Genomic DNA, 22,643 nt, shown 5'->3' on the forward strand with positions numbered 1-22,643 from the left:
ACTGTTCATTTCTATAGATTACTGGTAAAAAACTTTCTGATAAGGCTGGCTCATGAACAGGAATCTGAAGGACATTAGGAAGTAAACTATGCAGGGGGGTAACAGCAGAACAGAAGTGCAAAGGCCCAGAGGCATGAGTTGTTTGGCATGATTAAAGAATGAGCAGGCCAGTTTGACCAGTGAAGAATAAGTGAATAGGAGAGTGGCAGGAGATGAGGTCAGAAAGGATGTAAGCCCTGGTAAGGGCTTGATATCTTTTATGAGTGAGATAGGAATCCTCTGAAGGGGCTTAACACCACTGGTTAACCAGTGGTGTTAACCAGTCCAGCTTACCTCTTAAAAGATCACACTGGCTGCTGTGTTGAGACTACACTGAAGGGGGGCAAAGATCACAACGTGCCTACAGTAATTGTTTAAGCAAGAGAAGGTAACATTTTGGACAAGGGTGGTACTACTAGAAATGGTTAAATGGCTGGATTCTGTACAGATTACAAAGGTAGAGTGAAAGGACGACTGCTGAGAGGCTGAAGGTAGAGTATGAGAGAGAGAGTCAAGAAGGACTCTTTAAGTAATACACACTATATACTTGCCAGGTCACAGAAAAAGAAAAGCTGCTTCCCATTTCTTTGTATGAAGTCAGTACACCCAAATACTCCAACACTCAAAGAAAAAACAGCAAAGACAGAAAAGAGAGGCCAGGCCCACTACGGAAATGGATGTAAATATCCTAGGTAAAACCATAGCAAATCAAATGTAGCAGACCATTAAAATATAACACAAGGGCTTCCCTGGTGGCGCAGTGGTTGAGAGTCCACCTGCCGACGCAGGGGACACGGGTTCGTGCCCCGGTCCAGGAAGAACCCACATGCCGCGGAGCGGCTGGGCCCGTAAGCCATGGACGCTGGGCCTGCGCGCCTGGAGCCTGTGCTCTGCAACGGGAGAGGCCACAACAGTGAGAGGCCCGCATGCAGCAAAAAAAAAAAAAAAATATATATATATATATATATATATAACCCAAATAGTGTTCATCCCAGTAAGAAAATGACAAGTTTAGAAAACATTAATTTAACACATCACATATAAAGAAGATGTGAAAAAAACTATAAGAAACACAAATACATGGAGGCTAAACAGTGCACTACTAAATACCCAACAGATCACTGAAGAAATCAAAGAAGAAATTAAAAAATACATAGAAACAAATGACAGTAAAAACACAACTACCCAAAACCTATGGGACGCAGCAAAAGCAGTTGTAACAGGGAAGTTTATAGCAATTCAATCTCACCTCAAGAAACAAGAAAAATCTCAAATAAACAATCAAACCCTACACCTAAAGCAACTAGAGAGAGAAAAACAAGGAAAACCCAAAGTCAGTAGAAGGAAAGAAATCATAAAGATCAGAGCAGAAATAAATGAAATAGAAATGAAGAAAACAATAGCAAAGATCAATAAAACTAAAAGCTGGTTCTTTGAGAAGATAAACAAAATTGATAAACCCTTAGCTAGACTCAGCAAGAACAAAAGGGAGAGGATGCACAGAAATAAAATTAGAAGTGCAAAAGGAGAAGTCACAACCGACACTGCAGAAATACAAAGGATTACAAGAGACTACTACAAACAACTATATGCCAGTAAAATGGACAACCACAAAGAAATGGACAAATTCTTGGAAAGGTACAATTTTCCAAGACTGAACCAGGAAGAATTAGCAAATATAAACAGACCTATCACAAGTAATGAAATTGAAACCATAATTAAAAATCTTCCACAAACAGAAGTCCAGGACCAGATGGCTTCACAGGCTAATTCTGTCAAATATTTAGAGAACAGCTAACACCGATCCTTCTCAAACTATTCCAAAAAATTGCAGAGGGAGGAACACTCCCAAATTCATTCTATGAAGCCACCATCACCCTGATACCAAACCCAGAAAAAGATATCACAAAAAAAGAAAATTATAGACCAATATCACTGATGAACATAGATGCAAAAGTAATGAACAAAATACTAGCAAACAGAATCCAACAGCACATTTAAAAGATCATACACAGGGACTTCCCTGGTGATGTAGTAGTTAAGAATCTGCCTGGCAATGCAGGGGACGGGGGTTCGAGCCCTGGTCTGGGAAGATCCCACATGCCGCGGAGAAACTAAGCCTGTGTGCCACAGCTACTGAGCCTGCGCTCTAGAGCCCGCAAGCCACAACTACTGAGCCCACATGCCACAACTATGAAGCTGCACACCCAGAGCCCGTGCTCTGCAACAAGAGAAATGACTGCAATGAGAAGCCCGCACACCACAACAAAGAGTAGCCCCTGCTCTCCACAACTAGAGAAAGCCTGCGCACAGCAACAAAGACCCAACGCAGCCAAAAATAAATAAATTTAAAATAAATAAATAAATTTATTTTTTAAAAAAAGGATCATATACCATTATCAAGTTTGATTTATCCCAGGGATTCAAGGATTCTTCAATATATGCAAATCAATCAATGTGATACACCACATTAACAAATTAAGGAATAAAAACCACATGATCATCTCAATAGATGCAAAAAAGCTTCTGACAAAATTCAACACCCATTTATGATAAAAGCCTTCCAGAAAATGGGCATAGAGGGAACCTACCTCATAATAAAGGCCATATATGACAAACCCATAGCAAGCATCACAAGCAATGGTGAAAAACTGAAAACATTTCCACCAAGATCAGGAACAAGACAAGGATGTCCACTCTTGCCACTCTTATTTAACATAGTTTTGGAAGTCCTAGCCACAGCAATCAGAGAAGAAAAAGTAATAAAAGGAATATAAATTGGAAAAGAATAAGTAAAACTGTCACTATTTGTCAATGACATGACACTATACATAGAAAATCCTAAAGATGACACCAGAAAACTACAAGAACTAATCAATGAATTTGGTAAGGTTGCAGGATATAAAATTAATGCACACAAATCTCTGGCATTCCTATATATCAACAATGAAAAATCAGAAAGAGAAATTAAGGAAACAATCCCATTTACCACTGCAATAAAAAGAATAAAATACCTAGGGATAAACCTGCCTAAGGAGGTGAAAGACTTGTACTCAGAAAACTATAAAACACTGATGAAAGTAATCAAAGATGACATACACAGATGGAGAAATACACCATGTTCTTGGATTGGAAGACTCAACATTGTGAAAATGACTATACTACCTGAAGCAATCTACAGAGTCAAGGCAATCCCTATCAAACTACCAATGGCATTCTTCACAGAATTAGAACAAAAACATCTTACAATTCGTATGGAAACACAAAAGACCCTGAATAGCCAAAGCAAACTTGAGAAAGAAAAACAGAGTTGGAGGAATCAGGCTCCCTGACTTCAAACTATACCACAAAGCTACAGTAATCAAGACAGTATGGTACTGGCACAAAAACAGAAATATAGATCAGGGGTACAGCACAGAAAGCCCAGAGATAAACCCACGCACATATGGTCACTTAATTTACAACAAAGGAGGCAAGAACATACAATGGAGAAAAGACAGCCTCTTTAATAAGTGGTGCTGGGAAAACTGGACAGCTACATGTAAAAGAATGAAATTAGGTTGGTTCCATGTCCTGGCTATTGTAAACAGTGCTGCTGTGAATATTGTGGTGCATGTCTCTTTCTGAATTATGGTTTTCTCAGGGTATATGCCCAGTAGTTGGATTGCTGGGTCATATGGTAGTTCTACTTTTAGTTTTTTAATGAACCTCCATACTGTTTTCCATAGTGGTTGTATCAATTTACATTTTCACCAGCAGTGTAGGAAGGTTCCCTTTTCACCACACCCTTTCTAGCATTTAGTGTTTCTAGCTTTTTTGATAATGACCATTCTGACCGGCGTGAGGTGATACCCCATTGTAGTTTTGATTTGCATTTCTCTAATAATTAGTGATGTTGAGCATCTTTTCACGTGCCTCTTGGCCATGTGTATGATGAAATGTCTATTTCATCGTAGAAAAAATGTCTATTTAGGTAGTCCTGCCCATTTTTTAGCTGGACTGTTTTTTTGATATTGAGCTCCATGAGCTGTTTGTATATTTTGGAGATTAACCCTTTGTCTGTTGTTTCATTTGCAAATATTTTCTCCATTCTGAGGGTTGTCTTTTTGTCTTGTTTATGGTTTCCTTTGCTGTGCAAAAGCTTTTAAGTTTAATTAAGTCCCACTTTTTTTTTTTTTTCCACTTGTTTATTTTTGTTTTTATTTCTATTACTCTAGGAGGTGGGTCAAAAAAGATTTTGCTGTGCTTTATGTCAAAGAGTGTTTTTCCTATGTTTTCCTCTACATGTTTTATAGTGTCTGGTCTTACATTTAAGTCTTTAATCCATTTGGAGTTTATTTTTGTGTATGGTGTTAGGTAGTGTTCTAATTTCACTCTTTTACCACAATGTTCATTGCAGCACTATTTACAATGCCAGGACATGGAACCAACCTAAATGTCCATTGACAGATGAATGGATAAAGAAGATGTGGTACATATATACAGTGGAATATTATTCAGCCATAAAAGGAAACAAAACTGAGTTATTTGTAGTGAGGTGGATGGACTCAGAGTCTGTCATACAGAGTGAAGTAAGTCAGAAAGAGAAAAACAAATACCGTATGCTAACACACATATATGGAATCTAACAACAAAAAAAAAGAAATGGTACTGATGAACCTAGTTGCAGGGCAGGAATAAAGAGACAGACATAGAGAATGGACTTGAGGACATGGGGTGGGAGGGCAAAGCTGGGGTGAAGTAAGAGTAGCATCAACATACATACACTAGTGAATGTAAAATTGTTGGCTGGTGGGAAGCAGCAGCATAGCACAGGGAGATTGGCTCAGTGCTTTGCGATGACCTAGAGGGGTGGGATAGGGAGGGTGGGAGGGAGGCTCAAGATGGAGGGGATGTGGGGACATGTGCATGCATATGGCTGATTTGCTTTGTTGTGCAACAGAAACTAACACAGTATTGTGAAGTAATTGTACTCCAATAAAGATCTATTAAAAATAAGTAAATAAATAAAGAAGATGGGTACATATATATACAATGGAATACTACTCAGCCATAAAAAAGGATGAAATAATGCTGTTTGCAGCAACATGGATGCAACTAGAGATTATCATACTAAGTTAAGTAAGTCAGAAAGAGAAACACAAGTACCATTTGATATCACTTGTATGTGGAATCTCAAATATGACACAAATGAACCTATTTATAAAATAGAAACAGAATCAGGGACATAGAGAATAGACTGGTGGTTGCCAAGGGGGAGGGAGGTGGGAGAGGGTACAAGTGGTAGTTTGGGATTAGCAAATGCAAACTGGTGTATATAGAATGGATAAACAAAAAGGTCCTACTGTACAGCACACTGAACTATATATAAACCATAACAGAAAAGAATATCAAGAAGAATGTATATATAACTGAGTCACTGTGCTATATAGCAGTAATTAACACAACACTGTAATTCAACTACACTACACTTCAATAAAAAATAAAAAGAAAAAACACATCACATAAATTAATGAAAGAAATAAGTGATTGGCTAAAAAAAGAATCAATAAGAGAATTTGACGTGATAGCTGAATATAAACGTTAGCTTTTCCCAAGTACTACGTAGAAGGTGGAATGGAAAAAATTCCATTCATTATAGCAAGAAAATCAATGAAAAAACGTGGAGACATAAAAGAACTGATATCCAGAGAATATTTTGACCTAATAAGAAAACTTATAAAACTTATAACGATGTAAAATTTTCTTCAAAGATATTTTTATTTCTAAAATTTTTATTTATGTATTTATTATTTATTTATTTTGGATGCGCTAGCTTTTTAAAATATAAATTTATTTATTTATTTTATTTTTGGCTGCGTTGGGTCTTTGTTGCTGCACGCAGGCTTTCTCTAGTTGCAGTGAGCAGGGGCTACTCTTTGTTGCGGTGCATGGACTTCTCATTGCGGTGGCTTCTCTTGTTGCACAGCACGGGCTCCAGGCGCGCGGGCTTCAGTAGTTGTGGCATGTGGGCTCAGTAACTGTGGCTTGCGGGCTCTAGAGTGCAGGTTCAGTAGTCGTGGTGCACGGGCTTAGTTGCTCCATGGTATGTGGGATCTTCCTGGACCAGGGCTCAAACCCGTGTCCCTTGCATTGGCAGGCAGATTCTTAACCACTGCGCCACTAGGGAAGTCCCTGCATTGGTTTTTAGTTGCGACATGCGGGATCTTCGCTGCAGCACGTGGGATCTTTTTTTAGTTGCGACATATGGCCTCTTAGTTGTGGCATGAGGACTTCTTTAGTTGCGGTATGCGGACTAATTGAGGCATGTGAACTCTTAGTTGCGGCATGCATGCGGGATCTAGTTCCCTGACCAGGGATTGAACCCAGGCCCCCTGCACTGGGAGCCCAGAGTCTCACCCACTGGACCACCAGCGAAGCCCCCAAAGATATTTTTAAAGTGAATGCAATTCCAATCAAAATACCATGAGGAGTGCTCGTTTTTGGCAGCACATATAGTGAAAACTGGAACAATGGAGAGAAGATTAGCATGACCCCTGCTCAAGAATGATGTGCAAATTTGTGATATGTTTCATATTTTTACTGTATATTTGAAAGTTGCTAAGAGAGTAAATCTCAAAAGTTCTCATCACAAGAAAAAGAAATTTGTAACTGTGTGTGGTAATGGATGTTATCTAGACTTATTGTTGTGATCATTTCACAATATATCTATATATCTAATCATTATATTGTATACCTAAAACTAATATGCTGTATGCTAATTATATCTCAATAAAAAAAATACCATGAGGATTTTTTTGGGGGAGGTGGAGTGGGATTTAAAATTATTCTGAAGTTTGCATAAAGCATAAGTAGGTAGAAAAAGCCAAAGGTATATTGCAATAAAATATATAAAGGAATGTGTGTAAACTCACATCACTAGTATTAAAACACATTACAAAGCTAGAGTAACTAAAACGACAAAGTTATGTTTCAAGAATAGACAAACATAAAACAAAAAAAATTCCTAGAAACACATGCTAGGATGCACTATATCTATCTATACATATAGATTCTAGTATAGTGTATACATATATCTAGTATATGATGAAGCTTAACTTTTAGTTAAGTAGAAACAGAATTATTCAATAAATGATGCTATTTTATAAACTATTTTGAAAAAATTAAGTTACATCATTCAGCAAAATAAATTCAGATAAAAGTTTTAATAATAATTTTTCAAAAAGTAAAATAATGAGAAGAAAATATGATTATTCATTTGGTTTGAGGTTAGGAAGACTTTTTAAAACATAAAAACAAATTTCATAAAGGGAAAACAGAAGATTTAGCTACACAAAATTTTAAATCATTTACATTTGAGAAAGATCCCATAAATAATGGAAGGTAAAAAGTACCTGAGAATTCCTCTTTTAAACATTTTCAAAATCAGTTTATTAATTTTAGTGGTAATTCTCCTTATTTCAAAGACCCATGTTATTTTTGACCTTAAAAAGGAATAACTCAACTTGCTCACTGTATTTATTGTTTACTGGAAAAAATGTTTACTATTCTTGATTCCAAGTGTTATTCTGGCTATTTAAATTAAAAAACAAAAAAACGAACACAACACTGTAAATCAACGATACGCCAATAAAAATTAACTTAAAAAAATCAAAGTGAGACTTAAAGTCTGAAGATTTGCCACCTTTAAGGATATTCAAAAGATTGATTCATGGATTCCAGAAAGCAGAGATCCCAAAACTCTGGTGGTAGAAATAGCTCTAATATACACACGCACAAACTTCTAAATTAGCTGGTGCAGCAATTCTGCTTCCAATATGACTAAGTAAGTTCCTACTGGATTAAATTTCCTGTGAATAACAATGATAAACTCAGGGTAAAATTATAAAAACAAATACCCAAAGGCACTAGAGAATGAACCAAACTAGGCAGATCTGTGAGGGATACTGACACTCAGAAGAAGGAGCTGGGACAGTTGGTGGCACCATACAGCACAGCTAAAACTCTGCTGAAAAATCCAGTCTTTAATAGCCTGAAGAAACAAAGGACAAAATTCAAGACAATCACAGCTGCTAAAAATCAAGGGAGGAAATCCCATAAAGGGGGTAGCCATAGAGAGAGGAAGCCCCATATTCTGTGTATACACAATACTCAAGTTCATGACTGAGTTCTGAATCATGTATGTGTAGATTAAATGTAAAAAACAAACAAACAAACAAAACCCAGACAAACGGAATGGATGTTTGACCTACTGCAGTTTGAGTCCAACCAACTGAAAAGCCTGATACACTGAAGCATCAACCCTCTCTGCAGGAATAAAACAAAATCCACACGACATTTACAATTCCAGGATAAAACCCCCAATTACTCAATATACAAAGAACCAGGAAAATGTGAACTACTCTTTTTTTAAACATTTTTTTATTGAAGTATACTTGATGTATAACTTATAGGTATACAATATAGTGATTCACAATTTGCAATGGTTATACTCCATTTTATAATTATTATAAAATACTGGCTATATTCCCCTTGTTGTACAATATATCCTTGTAGCTTACTTTATACCTAATAGTTTGTACCTCCTAATCTCCTACCCCTATATCGCCCCCCTTCCCTCTCCCCACTGGTAGCGATTTGTCTGTTCTCTGTATCTGTGAGTCTGCTGCTTTTTTGTTATATTCACTAGTTTTGTTTGTTTGTTTTTGTTTTTGGCCATGCCATATGGCATGCAGGATCTTAGTTCCCCAACCTGGGATCAAACCTGTGCCCCCTGCAGTGGAAGCCCAGAGTCTTAACCATTGGACTGCCAGGGAAATCCTGCTGTAGTTTTTAGCTTCCACATATAAGTGATGTCATACAGTATTTAATGTGACCTATTCTTTTTTTTTTTTTTTTTTTTTGTGGTACGCGGGCCTCTTACCACCGTGTCCTCTCCCGCCATGGAGCACAGGCTCCGGATGCGCAGGCCCAGTGGCCACGGCCCACAGGCCCAGCCGCTCCGCGGCACACAGGATCCCCCCAGACTGGGGCACGAACCCGCGCTCCCTGCACTGGCAGGCGGACTCTCAACCACTGCGCCACCAGGGAAGCCCAATGTGACCTATTCTTAAGAGAAAAGACAGTAAATGGAGATCACCTCTGAAATGACACAAATGTTAGAATTAACAGCGAGATTATGGAAAATGTTACTATAATGATTATGGAAAAAGTTACTATATATTATGGAAAAAGTTACTATAATGATTATGGAAAAAGTTACTAAAACTATGGAAAAAGTTACTAATATGGAAAAAGTTACAGTGAGAAAAAGGAAAATGACTGAAATAAATGAAAAGATAGGAAATCTCAGCAGAGAAACAGAAACTATGAAAAAGAACCAAATGTAAAGTCTAGGACTGAAAAAACAAAAACAAAACAAAACCAAAAGCAAACAAAACAAACCCAATAATCTAATATCTGAAGTAAGAAAGTCACTGGATGTGCTTAAAAGGAAATGGAGGGGCTTCCCTCGTGGTGCAGTGGTTAAGAATTCTCCTGCCAATGCAGAGGACATGGGTTTGAGCCCTGGTCCAGGAAGATCCCACGTGCTGCAGAGCAACTAAGCCCGTGCGCCACAGCTACTGAGCCTGCGCTCTAGAGCCTGAGAGCCACAACTACTGAGCCCACGTGCCACAACTACTGAAGCCCACACATCTAGAGCCTGTGCTCCGCAACAAAAGAAGCCACCACAATAAGAAGCCCGCGCACCACAACAAAGAGTAGCCCCCGCTCGCCACAACTAGAGAAAGCTTGTGCGCAGCAATGAAGACCCAATGCAGCCAAAAAAAGGTTTCAAAAAAAAAAAAAAAGGAAATGGAGATGACAAAGAAGTGAGTAAATCTGAAGTCAGAATAGAAATCATCCAATCTAAACAAGAGGAAAAAAAGAAAAATTAATAAAGCCCCTGATTTGGGTGACAATAGGCCTAACATACATGTAATTGAATCCCAGAAGAAGAAACTGGAGCAGAAAAAATTAACTTCAGTAATAATGTCTGAAAGTCCCCCAAATTTGGTGAAAGACAATCTGTAGATTCAAGAGCACAGTGAACCCCAAGCAGGCTAAATACAAAGAAAATCATGCCTAGAATATCATAGTCAAACTACTGAATACCAGATTATAGAGAAAATATAGAAAGCAGCCAGAGAAAAATGACCCATCACATATACAGAACAACAGTTTGAACAAGGGCTGATTGATGTCTTACCAGAAACTATACAGGCCATAAGACAATGGATGAACATATTTAAAGTACTGAAAATTTTCTACATCCAGTGAAGAGACCTTTAAAGAAGGAAGTGAAATAGAGACATTTTCTGATAAAAGAATACTAAGGGAATTTTAGCAGATATGCCTTACAAGAAAAGCCAAAAGCTCTTCAAGCCAGAGGAAAACAATACCACTTGTATACTTGGCTCTTCACAAAGAAATGGTAAATACCTGGGTAAATACAAACAACAATTTTTCTACCCTTTTAAATTAAAAAAGATATATAGATTTGTTTAATGCAAAATTATAACATTTTACAAACTGGATATCCCCATTCCAATGAATGAGGCTGGTTCCTTACCTAACACCATACATAAAAATTAACTCAAAATGGGTCAAAGATCTAAACTTATGAGCTATAAAACTATAAACTCTTAAACTATAAAACTCTTAGAATAAAACAGGAGAAAATCTTTATGACACTGGATTTTGTAATGATTTCCTGCATATGACACCAAAAGCACATTCAACAAAAGAAAAAATAGATTAAATGGTAAATTTTATTATTTATCTATCTATCTATCTATCTACCTATCTATTATATATATCCAGCAGCTTGCAGGATCTTAGTTCTCTGACCAGGGACTGAACCCAGGCCCCCAGCAGTGAAAGCATGGAGTCCCAACCACTGGACCGCCACAGAATTCCCAATGTTACATATATTTTACCACAGATACACAAACAACACCTTATCAACACAAGGATTTAGCATTATTTCAAATGTTTGCTAATATTAAGTTAGTAGAAATAAAATTTGCATGTCTTTGAAGTAAAAATCCAAAGACCAAAAACAACCCCATAACACTGTCATGTGGAGCTTATAATGTATACAGTATATTATATACATATGTATGTTATAGTATATGGTATACACCATATAACAACTATAATAATAAAAAAGCAATGGGTAACTGGAACTGTATGGTTGCAAGATTTCTACATTTTATGTGAAGTGGTACAATAGCAACTCTAAGTAGTCTGAAAAGTTAAGGATGTATTAAATATACTATAATCTACAGAGCCACCACTAAAAAACTACAAACAAATAGTTAAAATGCCAATAAATAATTTAAAATGGAATTCTAAGAGAAAAATCATATAATCTAAAAGAAGTCAGAAAAATAGGTGCAAAAGGAAGATACAAAATGGAGGAAAAGAAAAAAAGAAGGAACAAAAAATCAGAAGGGACAAAACAGAAAACAACGAACAAAATTGTAAACCTAAATTCAACCACAGGGATAATTACATTAACTGTTAATAAACTAAATACTTCACTTGAAAGGAGGAGATTGTCAGTATGGATTGAAAAGTAAGACCCAGCTACATGCTGTCAATAAGAGACACATTTTACATATAAAGATACAGACTGGTTAAAAGCAAATGGATGGGAAAAGATACACCATGCAAATAATAAACAAAACAAGACTGGAGGGACTTTCCTGGTGGTGCAGTGGATAAGACTCCACACTCCCAATGCAGGGGGCCTGGGTCTGATCCCTGGTCAGGGAACTAGATCTCACATGCATGCTGCAACTAAGAGTTCGCATGCCACAACTAAGGATCCCGCCTGCCGCAACTAAGGAGCCCACGTGCTGCAACTAAGGAACCGGCAAGCCACAACTAAGGAGCCTGCGAGCCTGAACTAAGGAGCCTGCTTTCTGCAACTAAGACCCGGTGCAACCAAATAAACAAATACTTTTTAAAAAATGATTGAAAGAAGACTGGAGTGGCTATATTAATATCAGAAAGAAATTAATTTCAAGGCAAAGTATTATCAGAGATGAAAGAGGGGCATTTCACAATGATAAGATGGTCAATTCATCAGGAAGATATAACAGTCATAACGGTGTATGTGCCTAGTAAGAGACCTGCAAAATACAGGAAACAAAAACTGACAGAGTTAAAGGGAAGAACAGAAAATCCACAATCGTATTTGGAGATTTTAACATTCCCCTCTCAGAAATTTTTAAATTAATTAATTAATTAATGGCTGCATTGGGTCTTTATTGTGGCGAGCAGAGGCTACTCTTCGTTGCGGTGAGCAGGCTTCTCATTGCAGTGGCTTTTCCTGTTGCGGAGCATGGGCTCTAGATGCGTGGGCTTCAATAGTCGCAGCACGCAGGCCCTAGAGGGCGTGGGCTTCAGTAGTTGTGGTGTCTGGGCTCAGCAGTTGAGGCAGGTGGGCTCAGTAGTTGTGGCTCGCGGGCTCTAGAGCACAGGCTCAGTAGTTGTGGCGCACAGGCTTAGTTGCTCCACGGCATGTGGGATCTTCCTGGACCAGGGATCAAACCCATGTCCCCTGCATTGGCAGGCAGATTCTTAACCACTGCGCCACCAGGGAAGTACCTCCTCTCAAAAATTAATAGAGCACCTAGACAAAGTATTAGTAAAGACATAGAGGATCTCAACACTATCAACCACTTCAACCTAATTGATATTTATAAAACAATATGGCCAACATACAGAATACATTCTTTCCATTGTACATAGTTATGGTCTTCAACATAGATACATGCTAAGCCATAAAACAAGTTTCAATAAATTTTAAAAGGACTGAAATAATGCCAAGTATGCTCTCTGATCACAATGGAATTAAATTAGGAATCAGTAACAATAAGATATCCAGGAAAACCCCAAATATTTGGAAATTAAACCACACACATCTAAATAATCCATATGTCACTACATACAGATCCTACAGACATCAAAATAATAGCAAGACATTATTATGAACCATTTTATGCCAACAAGTTTGCCAACTTAGATTTAACACCAATATTGGTGGCACAGTGGTTAAGAATCCACCTGCCGATGCAGGGGCAAGGGTTCAAGCCCTGGTCCAGGAAGATCCCACATGCCACGGAGCAACTAAGCCTGTGCACTGCAACTACTGAGCCTGTACTCTGGAGCCCGTGAGCCACAACTACTGAGCCTGTGCACCACAACTACTGAAGCCTGCGTGCCTAGAAAGCCCGTGCTCCGCAACAAGAGAAGCCACTGCAATGAGAAGCCCGTGTACCACAACGAAGAGTAGCCGCTGCTTGCTGCAACTAGAGAAAGCCCGTGCACAGCAACAAAGACCCAACACAGCCAAAAATAAATAAATAAATAAATATATTAAAAAAAAAAACAAACCCACCAATATTACACAAACTCTTTTGGAAAATGGAGGAGAAAGAGGAGATTAAACTTCCCAAGCCATTCAATGAGGTCAGCATAACTCTAATTCCAAAACCTGACAAGATATAACAACACAAATATTCCTCATGAACACAGACAAACATCCTTACCAAGATATTGGCAAATACAATATAGCAAATAGGGTTTATTCAAGTAATGCAATGTTGTTTAAACATTTAAAAATCAATCAGTGACTCATAAAACTTAACAATAAGAAAACAAACAACCAAATTAAAAAATGGGCAAAAAATCTGGATAGCTCAATGAACTAAATATACAGATGGCAAACATATGAAAAGATGCTCAACATCATAAATCATTAAAAAATTGCAAATTAAAACAATAACGAGCTACCAGTACACACCTATTAGAATGGCTAAAATCTAAAATACGGACAACACCAAATGCTGGTGAGGCTGTGAAGCAACAGGAACTTTCATTCATTGCTGGCAGGATGCAAAATGGTACAGCTATATTGAAGGCAGCTGGGCAGTGTCGTACAAAGCTACATATAATCTTACCATATGATCTAGCAATTGTAGTTCTTCATATCTACCTAAATGAGGTGAAAACTTACCTCCATATAAAAATGTTTATAGTGGCTTTATTCATAATTGCCAAAACTTGTAAGCAACCGAGATGTTCAGTAGGTGAATGGATAAACAAACTGTGGTATATCCATACCATGAATATTATTCAGGAATAAAAATAAATATCATTATTTCATGCCATGGAATATTATTCAGGAATAAAAAGAAATGAGTTATCACGCCATAAAAACAACCTTAAATGTATAGTTAAGTGAAAGAAGACAATCTGAAAAGGCTAAATGTGATTCCAAAGCTTGTATGATTCTAGCTGTATGACACTCTAGAAAAGGCAAAACTATAGAGACAGAAATAAGACCAGTGGTTGCCAGGGGCTAGAAGATCGAGGGAGGGAAGAACAGGTGGAGCACAGAGTATCTTTAGTATCAGACAGGGTATCTTGTGTCTGATACTATAATGGTAGATATGTGTCATTAAATATTGTCAAAACCCACAGAATGTACAACACAAAGAGTAAACCCTAATGTAAGTAATGTAAATAATGTAAACCCTAATGGACTCTAGTTAATAATAATGTACCAATATTTGCTCATCAGTTGTAACAAACGGGCTACACTAATACAAAACGTTAATAATAGGAGAAACTGCCGTGGGGAGGGGTGGCGGGGGACAGCTTGGGTTTTCAAGCTCTCATAAAGTAATAGCCATAAAACAAAAACATGATAAATTAGATTGCATCAAAATTAAAAACTTCTGTTCAGCAAGACACTGTTAGGAAAACAAACAGGCAAGCCATGTACTGAGTGAAAACATTCACAAAACATATATATTTGACAAAGTACTTGTGTCCAGAATACATAAAGAAATCTTATAACTCAATAACAAGAAAACAAACAACTCAAAGAAAATGGGCAACAGATCTAAAACAGACCCTTCACAAAGAAGATATACAGATGGCCAGTAAGGACATAAAAAACTATGTAAATTCTATATTAGTCATCAGGGAAATGCAAATTAAAAACCAAAATGATGTACCACCCTCCTCCCCCAAATGAGGATGTGGAGCAACTGGAACTCTTGTACATTGTTGGAGTGTAATATGGTGCAATCACCTTTGGAAAAAGATCTCGCAGTCTCCAATAAAAAGCATCCATATATCCTATGACTCAGCAATTCCAATCCTAGGCATTTACTCAAGAGAAAACACATGTCCACAAAAAGGTTTGTGTACAACTATTCATAGCAACTTTATATTCATAATAGCACGAAACTGGAAATAGTCATCAATCCATCAATCAGAGAATGGGTAACTGTGATATATTCATAAAATGGAAAACTACTCAGCAACAAAAAGGAATAAACTGCTGATAAATGTAACAACATGGAGGAATGTCAAAAACTTTATACTGAATGAAAGAAGCCTTACTCAGAAGAGTATATACTGTATGGTTCCATTTTTATGAAGTTCTGAAAAAGGCAAATCTCATCTACGGTGGAAAAAAAAATCAAGACAGGGACTGCCTCTGGGGGTAAAGGTGGAGATAAGGGAGCATAATAATAAGACTCTAAATTTTGATAGGTTTTGGGTTACAGAGGTATATGCATTTGCCAGAACCCAGCAAAGGTATACTTACTGTTTGTCCCTATCACTGTATGTAAATTTTACCTCAAAAGAAAAAAGCCATCAACAAATATTGAACTCTAGTTAATGATATATATTCACGCTGAAGGATTTAGAGAAAATGTATTGACGACATAGATCAAAAAGAAACATGATGGATGGAGAGATGGATGGATAGACAGATACATGACAAAGCAAGTATCGTAAGATGAGGATGACAGAATCCAGATGCTGAGGATAAGTGAGCTCATTGTAAAATTCTTTCAACTTTGCAGTATAATAAAATGTTGGAAATCAATTATATCACTAGAAAATAAAAAGACAATGTATATTTGGATGCAGTGGACGTGGCTGTTTGGACGAACAAAAGAGAATCCATCTTTATCCTTGTTGCCTTCACTAAATGTTTGTCTCCGTAGCTATTAAGGAAAACGGGGTGTCAGAATGCTGGTTTCGCCACCTAATAGAAGTCTTCAGCTGCTTGTGTCATAACATTGGCTCTGATATAATTCTTCAGATTTGAAAGACTAGAGATGTTGAAAATGTAGAGGCAGTTTCAATACCCAGAAGGCAGGGCTGGGAACTGAGACTTATAAATTTGGCTCTGGCACCCGGTGGGGAGGGGGCAATGACTGAGCTAGGTCAGAGGTGGCCAGTCACAGAGACCCTCGCCAGCTCCAGCAGTTCTCTGTCTGGATGTCGGCCCCACATACTGGCTTAAAACCTCAAGAAACTAGAAGATCTCACCAGTGGGATCAGCCAGAGCAGCTGAAACACGTCCCTGTAAACAATAAATGTTTATCTGGGCAGATAACCTGGCAGATAGCCGCGTCCTGATCTTAGGCAACTTGAAACCCCACAACGGGAGGCTGAGCACAGAGGGGCCCTTCGCCTTTGCCACACGGATAGGAAGGCAGAGATGGAAGGTGGACCTGGCTCCTACTACAAGAGAGGCGGCAGGAAGCCACTCTGCAAGTGCCAGCTTCTCTCCTGGGCGATGGCCAGATTCCCTTAAACACAGAGGGTGGGGACAGAGAAGTCAAGTGAGCCAACACTAAACAGTGCCACCACACGAAGCTGGCTGTTACACCACAGCCCTGAAGGTATTGAGGGGCTCTGGCGTGTTGGCTGCGGCCACAGGAACCACACTGGCTGAGGGCTTCCCCAGGCCTGGGTGGGAGGCTCATCACTGACTCCGGCCACACACAGGCTCAGTCGCCACCTCGGTCAGTGGCGAACAGCTGCTGAGAGAGGAGGGGCAGACCCAGGGATGCTGTGCTCTGCACAGCAACATCTGACACTTTAGGAGACTCCAGACAAGACTCGTAAGAACCCTATGGCTTAGACCTCACGGAGGTACCAGAAGAAAGGCTTGTACAGGGAAAGAGGCAGCTGGAAGAAAGGAATGGAGGTATGCTGATGGCACAGAGAGGCCCTTCACTGACAACTGTCTCTGCGAACAATTTTACTACCAGTTCTGAAAACCCCACGCCCTAACTGAGGGATTAAATCTTGGCACTGGTTATTCCTCCCATTTATATGCCTCTGCCCACACTGCTCTTGGGACGGCAGAGGACAGGGAAGTGGAACTCACAGTTTGCCTAAAGGGAAAGTTCAGCTCTTGTTCAGCAGATTATGGTTGAGTTCTCTTTCAGGGAAGAGAACGAGATAGTTTAACAAAGGTTCTTTGCTCTGAAAGAGTACCACGTTAAGCCCAGAAGAACGATAAGGGTGTGGATCTGGGATGGAGCCTGATGGAGAAGTGTACGAGTGTGTGTGTGTGTGTGTGTGTGATAATGTTTTTTTTTTTTTTTCCAGGGGTTGGGGGAGGATGCCAATCCATTCTTTAGACTTCATTCGCACTTATAGCTGCTTTATAATCATTTCCTGAAAACACAGTAGGAAGAGAGTGGTATTTGCTCACCCCACCCTCCATCTAACACTGCCCCAGCAATCCAACTATGTGCTTTAAACTGAGAAGAGGCCAGTTTTTTGCCTTTGGCAGCACTGAAGGCCAGACATTACCAGCACTCCTGTGAACAGCTCAAGGATCCACCCAAAGAAGACTGCACACACTGAAATCCAAGAGGACTATCATTTCCAGCACAACAACCCAGGAGAGAAAGAGGAGAGCTGAAGAAGCTGGGTGGGACAGTTGGGACACTTCTAAGTTCTGACACCAGAACACCCAAGTGGTTAGCATAGGAATTTTGGTAGAGTGGTGATAGATCAATTCTAGTGTGGGAAAGCCCAAATGCTATAATAAAAAAAGTTATCTGTATACAAGGAGAGAGATGAGAATGAGGGTGGGGTGTAGGCTAGAGGGTAGTAAGGTGGAGAAAGCATATTTAGAGAACTGGGTAGCTGCTGAGCTAGTCCAATTCTGAATACACAGGAGATGTTCCAGCCTCTTTTCAGGAGAGGCTGATGCAGAGTGGTTATGTGCAGGCCAGGACAAACAGGTTCCATTTCTGGTCTAGAAGTTGACTGGAGGGCTCCTCTGCAAGACGGTCGTAATAAAATGTTGATACACAGACACCACAAACCTACTGCTCCTGGCTATCCAAGGCCAAAGGCATCTTCTTCCAGAAGAGCTGTGTGATAGCCTCTAAGCTCTAAGACACCCAATTTTATTTACTGAGTTTTCCTGTTTACTCTGAGAAGATCTGCAGATCTCCCTAGGGAGTCTTTAGAGAGATGCTAAGGAGGGGAGCAGGGAGACCGCTGTGAACAGTACTAAGGACACAACTCTTTTACACCCTAACATTACTTCTTACCTGGCAGGAAAGAGAGAATGGACATGGAAAGGGAGTTCCCTAGTTTGTTCAATTAATTAACTATTTAATTAGTTAGTTCTAGTATTCATCCTTTATTTTTTTGTTTCTCATGTGCAGGATTCTCTTGGACTCTCGACCCTCATGGAAAATGGAATTGGAAGTATGACAATTATTGGCATCTGAAAGCACTTTCTGTTGTTTTTCCCATGAGAATAGCATCAGAGTGATGAACAAGGTATAAATGCTTTAAAATAATCAATATTTTCATTTAGAAAGGAAATTTCTTTGAAAACAGTTGACCCATTTTCGGTACCACAGTCTCTGTTTATATGAAAATAAGAAGAGGCAGAAGGAGTTCCATTTCTGCCAGAGACAGTCTGTCTTTTGCTAATTTTTTGAAAGCAATAGGTTCTCTCTCTCTCTATGCATGTATGTATGTATTTATGGCTGCCTTGGGTCTTTGTTGTTGCGTGGGCTTTCTCTAGTTGCAGCAAGCGGGGGCTACTCTTCCTCGTGGTGCACGGGCTTCTCATTGCAGTGGCTTCTCTTGTTGTGGAACACGGGCTCTAGGCGCACGGGCTTCAGCAGTTGTGGCACGCAGGCTCAGTAGTTGTGGTGCGTGGCCTTTAGGGCACGCAGGCTTCAGTAGTTGTGGTGTGCGGGCTCTAGAGCGCAGGCTCAGTAGCTGTGGCGCATGGGCTTAGTTGCTCTGCGGCATGTGGGATCTTCCCAGACCAGGGCTCGAACCCGTGTCCCCTGCATTGGCAGGCGGATTCTTAACCACTGCACCAGCAGGGAAGTCCAGCAATAGGTTCTTTTTAAGTTCTGGAGCAAACTAGACACTTCCAAAAGGAAAACAGAGAAGGAAATAGGATCTGATGCTGCATGACTTGTGGCTGTCTCATATCCCAGAGAGAGAGAGAGAGACAGAGACAGAGACAGAGAGAGCGTGTGCCTGGCGGGACCTACCCCCTCCTGGAGGCAGGCCTCTCTAGGCATGCTTTCCATATGTGCAGTCATCCTGAGCCCAAAGATGATTCAGGTACTACAAGGCCTCTGCAGGTGTCACCATTGCCCAATGTTTTAGAAAGGAAAGAAAATCTGGGAAAAGAATCTAAAATCTAGTGGATATATGTATATGTGTAACTGATTCACTTTGCTGTACAGCAGAAGATAACACAACGTTGTAAATCAACTATACTCCAATAAAAGTTAATTAAAAAAAAAGAAGAAAATCTGAGGATGATTCTCTAGGGCTGTGCTGTCTAATACAACAGCCATTAACCACATGTGGCTATTTAAACTTAAATTTAAATTACCTAAAATTAAATATAATTAAAAATTTAGTTCCAATAAATAGAAAGACATCCAGGTTCATGGGCTGGAAAACTTAATATTGTTAAGATGACAGTACTACTCAAAGTGATCTTCAGATTCAGTGCGATCCCCATCAAAATCCCAATGGCATTTTTTGCAGGAACAGAAAAACAGATCCTAAAATTCGTATGGACTCTCAAAATAGCCAAAACAATTTTGAAAAAGAACAAAAATTGGAAGACTCACATTTCCCAGTTTCAAAACTTACTACAAAGCTACAGTAATCAAAACAGTGTGATACTGGCATAAGGCCATAGAGACCAGTAGAACAGAACACAGAGCCCAGAAATAAACCTTCCTATATACCGTCAATCAATTTTTGACAAAGGTGCGAAGACCACTCAGTGGGGAGAGTCTTCAACAAATGGTGTTGGTAAGGTTGGATATTCCCATGCAAGAGAATGAAGATGGAGCCTTATCTTACACCATATTAAAAAATTAACTCAGGGCTTCCCTGGTGGCGCAGTGGTTGAGAGTCCACCTGCTGATGCAGGGGACACGAGTTCGTGCCCTGGGCCGGGAAGATCCCACATGCCGCGGAGTGGCTGGGCCCGTGAGCCATGGCCGCTGAGCCCGTGTGTCCGGAGCCTGTGCTCCGCAATGGGAGAGGCCACAACAGTGAGAGGCCCGCGTACTGCAAAAAAAACAAAACAAACAAACAAACAAAAAAACCTCAAAATCGATCAAATACCTAAATGTAAGAGCTAAAACTAGAAAACTCTTACAGGAAAACACAGGGGGAAATCTTCATGACACTGGATTTGGCAATGATTTCTTGGATCTGACAGCAAATACAAAGGCAAAAAATGTTTTAAATATAAAATGGACTTATCAAAATTGAAAACATTCATATACTAAATGACACTATCAAGAGAGTGAAAAGACAACGTACTGAATGGGAGAAAATATCTGTAAATCATTTATCTGCTAAGGAATTGATATCCAGAATATATAAAGAACCCCCTACAACTCAACAACAACAAAACAAGCTGATTCAAAAACGGGCAAATGACTGGAAAAGACATTTCTCCAAAGAAAATTGTCAAATGGCATAAGCACATTAAAAGATGCTCAACATCATGAGTCCCTAGGAAAATGCAAACCCAAACCACAATGATACACCCCTTCACACCTACTAGGATGGCTATTATCAAGAAAACCAGAAAAAAGAAAAAAAAGAGAATTTTGGTGAGGATGTAGAGAAACTGGAACCACTGTGCACTGCTGGTGGGCCTATAGTGTAGCTGCTGTGAAAAACAGTTTGGCGGTTCCTCAAAAGGTTAAACACAGAATTCCCATATAATTCAGCAATTACACTCTTACGTATATACTCAAGGAATTGAAAGCAAGGACTCAAACAGATACTTGTACACCACTAGTACACAAGGTTCATAGTAGCACTACTCACACTAGCCAAAAGGTGGAGCAACCCAAGTGTCCACCAACAGATGAATGATGAAAAAAGTGTGGTGTATATATATATATATATATATATATATATATATATATATATATATATATACGTTAGAATTATTCAGCCATAGAAAGGAACTAAATTCTGACACAGACAACAACATGGATGAGTCTTGAAAACACTATGCTAAGTGAAATAAACCAGACACAAAAGGACAAATATTGTATGATTCAACCTATGTGAGGTACCTCGAATATGCAAATTCATGAGACAGAAGGTAGACTAGAGGTCACAAGGGGCTGGGGGGGGTTTTGAGAATTTCTTATTTAATGGATACAGAGTTCCTGTTTGCAATGATGAAAAAGTTCTAGAAATGGATGAGTGATGACTGTAGATCATTGTGAATGTACTTAAATGTTACTGAATTGTACAATTTAAAAATGGTTAAAACAGTAAGTTTTATGTTATGTATATTTTACCACAATTTCAAAAAATTAAAAAAAAATCATTTCCTCAGGGGCACCAGCCACATTACAAGTGTCAATAGCTATATGTGGCTAGTTGGCTACCGTACTAGACAGTGTAGAGTAGTACATTTTTATCACTGCAGAAAGTCCTATTGGACAGCACTGCTCTAGAGCTATATTAAGACCACCTGATCCTGTTTCCGCCGAACCATCCTAAAAGCTGCCTCTAGCTGCCTTACCCCTTATTCCAGGGCACCACTAGCCTGCCTGCTTCCTCTCTAACCATGTAAACCCCCTTGGCAGTGTGAATTTGAACGTTGACTGTGCTATTTCACAAGTGCTATTTCATTGAATTTTCAGTACTGATGGGGATGGTGGTGTTACTCATTTTTCTTAGGCTTAAAAACTAAGGCCCACAGTTTTGTAAGTGGAGCTGGGAGGCAAACGCTTGATTTTGAATTCTGTGTTCTTTCCACCCCGACACCACACTGCCTCTCAGAGGGCTCTGTCACTCTCACCAGCACTGACATCACCAAAAAGCATTCACTGAGCTACACATGCTGACGTCCAGGAGGCTGGACAATGGCGGTCATCCTCTCCTTAGAAGTTTCCAACCTCAAATATGTTATATCCCCGAAGGCTTCCTTTTCCAACCTGCCCATTTTAATCAACAGTAGCTCAAATACTTGTTATTTAGCCTCAAAACTTTATAAAAGTGTTCAATTCTTCCCTCCTTTACCCTCCTTGTACTTTAGGAAAACCAAGTCATATTGTAATGCTGCTGCTGGTCTGAGCTAGATTCTCATCACCACAATCTTAGATAACATACTGCCAACCGGCCTCTTGCTTTTACTGTTTCTCCCCTCCTAAACCCTGCCACCAGATTAGTCCTCTGTATCTCCAATTCTG

The 22,643-nt window shown here is 39.3% G+C and overlaps 1 protein-coding gene and 1 non-coding gene across 2 annotated transcripts in view; one reads left to right on the forward strand and one right to left on the reverse strand.

The window, feature by feature from the left end:
• SMG6 (SMG6 nonsense mediated mRNA decay factor) overlaps positions 1-22,643 on the reverse strand; it is a 235,560-nt gene that overhangs the window by 50,799 nt on the left and 162,118 nt on the right. The window lies entirely within an intron of this gene.
• On the forward strand, positions 6,512-6,620 carry LOC136139552 (U6 spliceosomal RNA). Its single transcript, XR_010657075.1, has one exon. It is a non-coding gene; the product is annotated as a U6 spliceosomal RNA (small nuclear RNA).

The sequence above is a fragment of the Phocoena phocoena genome, chromosome 19 (genome assembly GCF_963924675.1).
Source record: "Phocoena phocoena chromosome 19, mPhoPho1.1, whole genome shotgun sequence".
Lineage (NCBI taxonomy): Eukaryota > Metazoa > Chordata > Mammalia > Artiodactyla > Phocoenidae > Phocoena > Phocoena phocoena.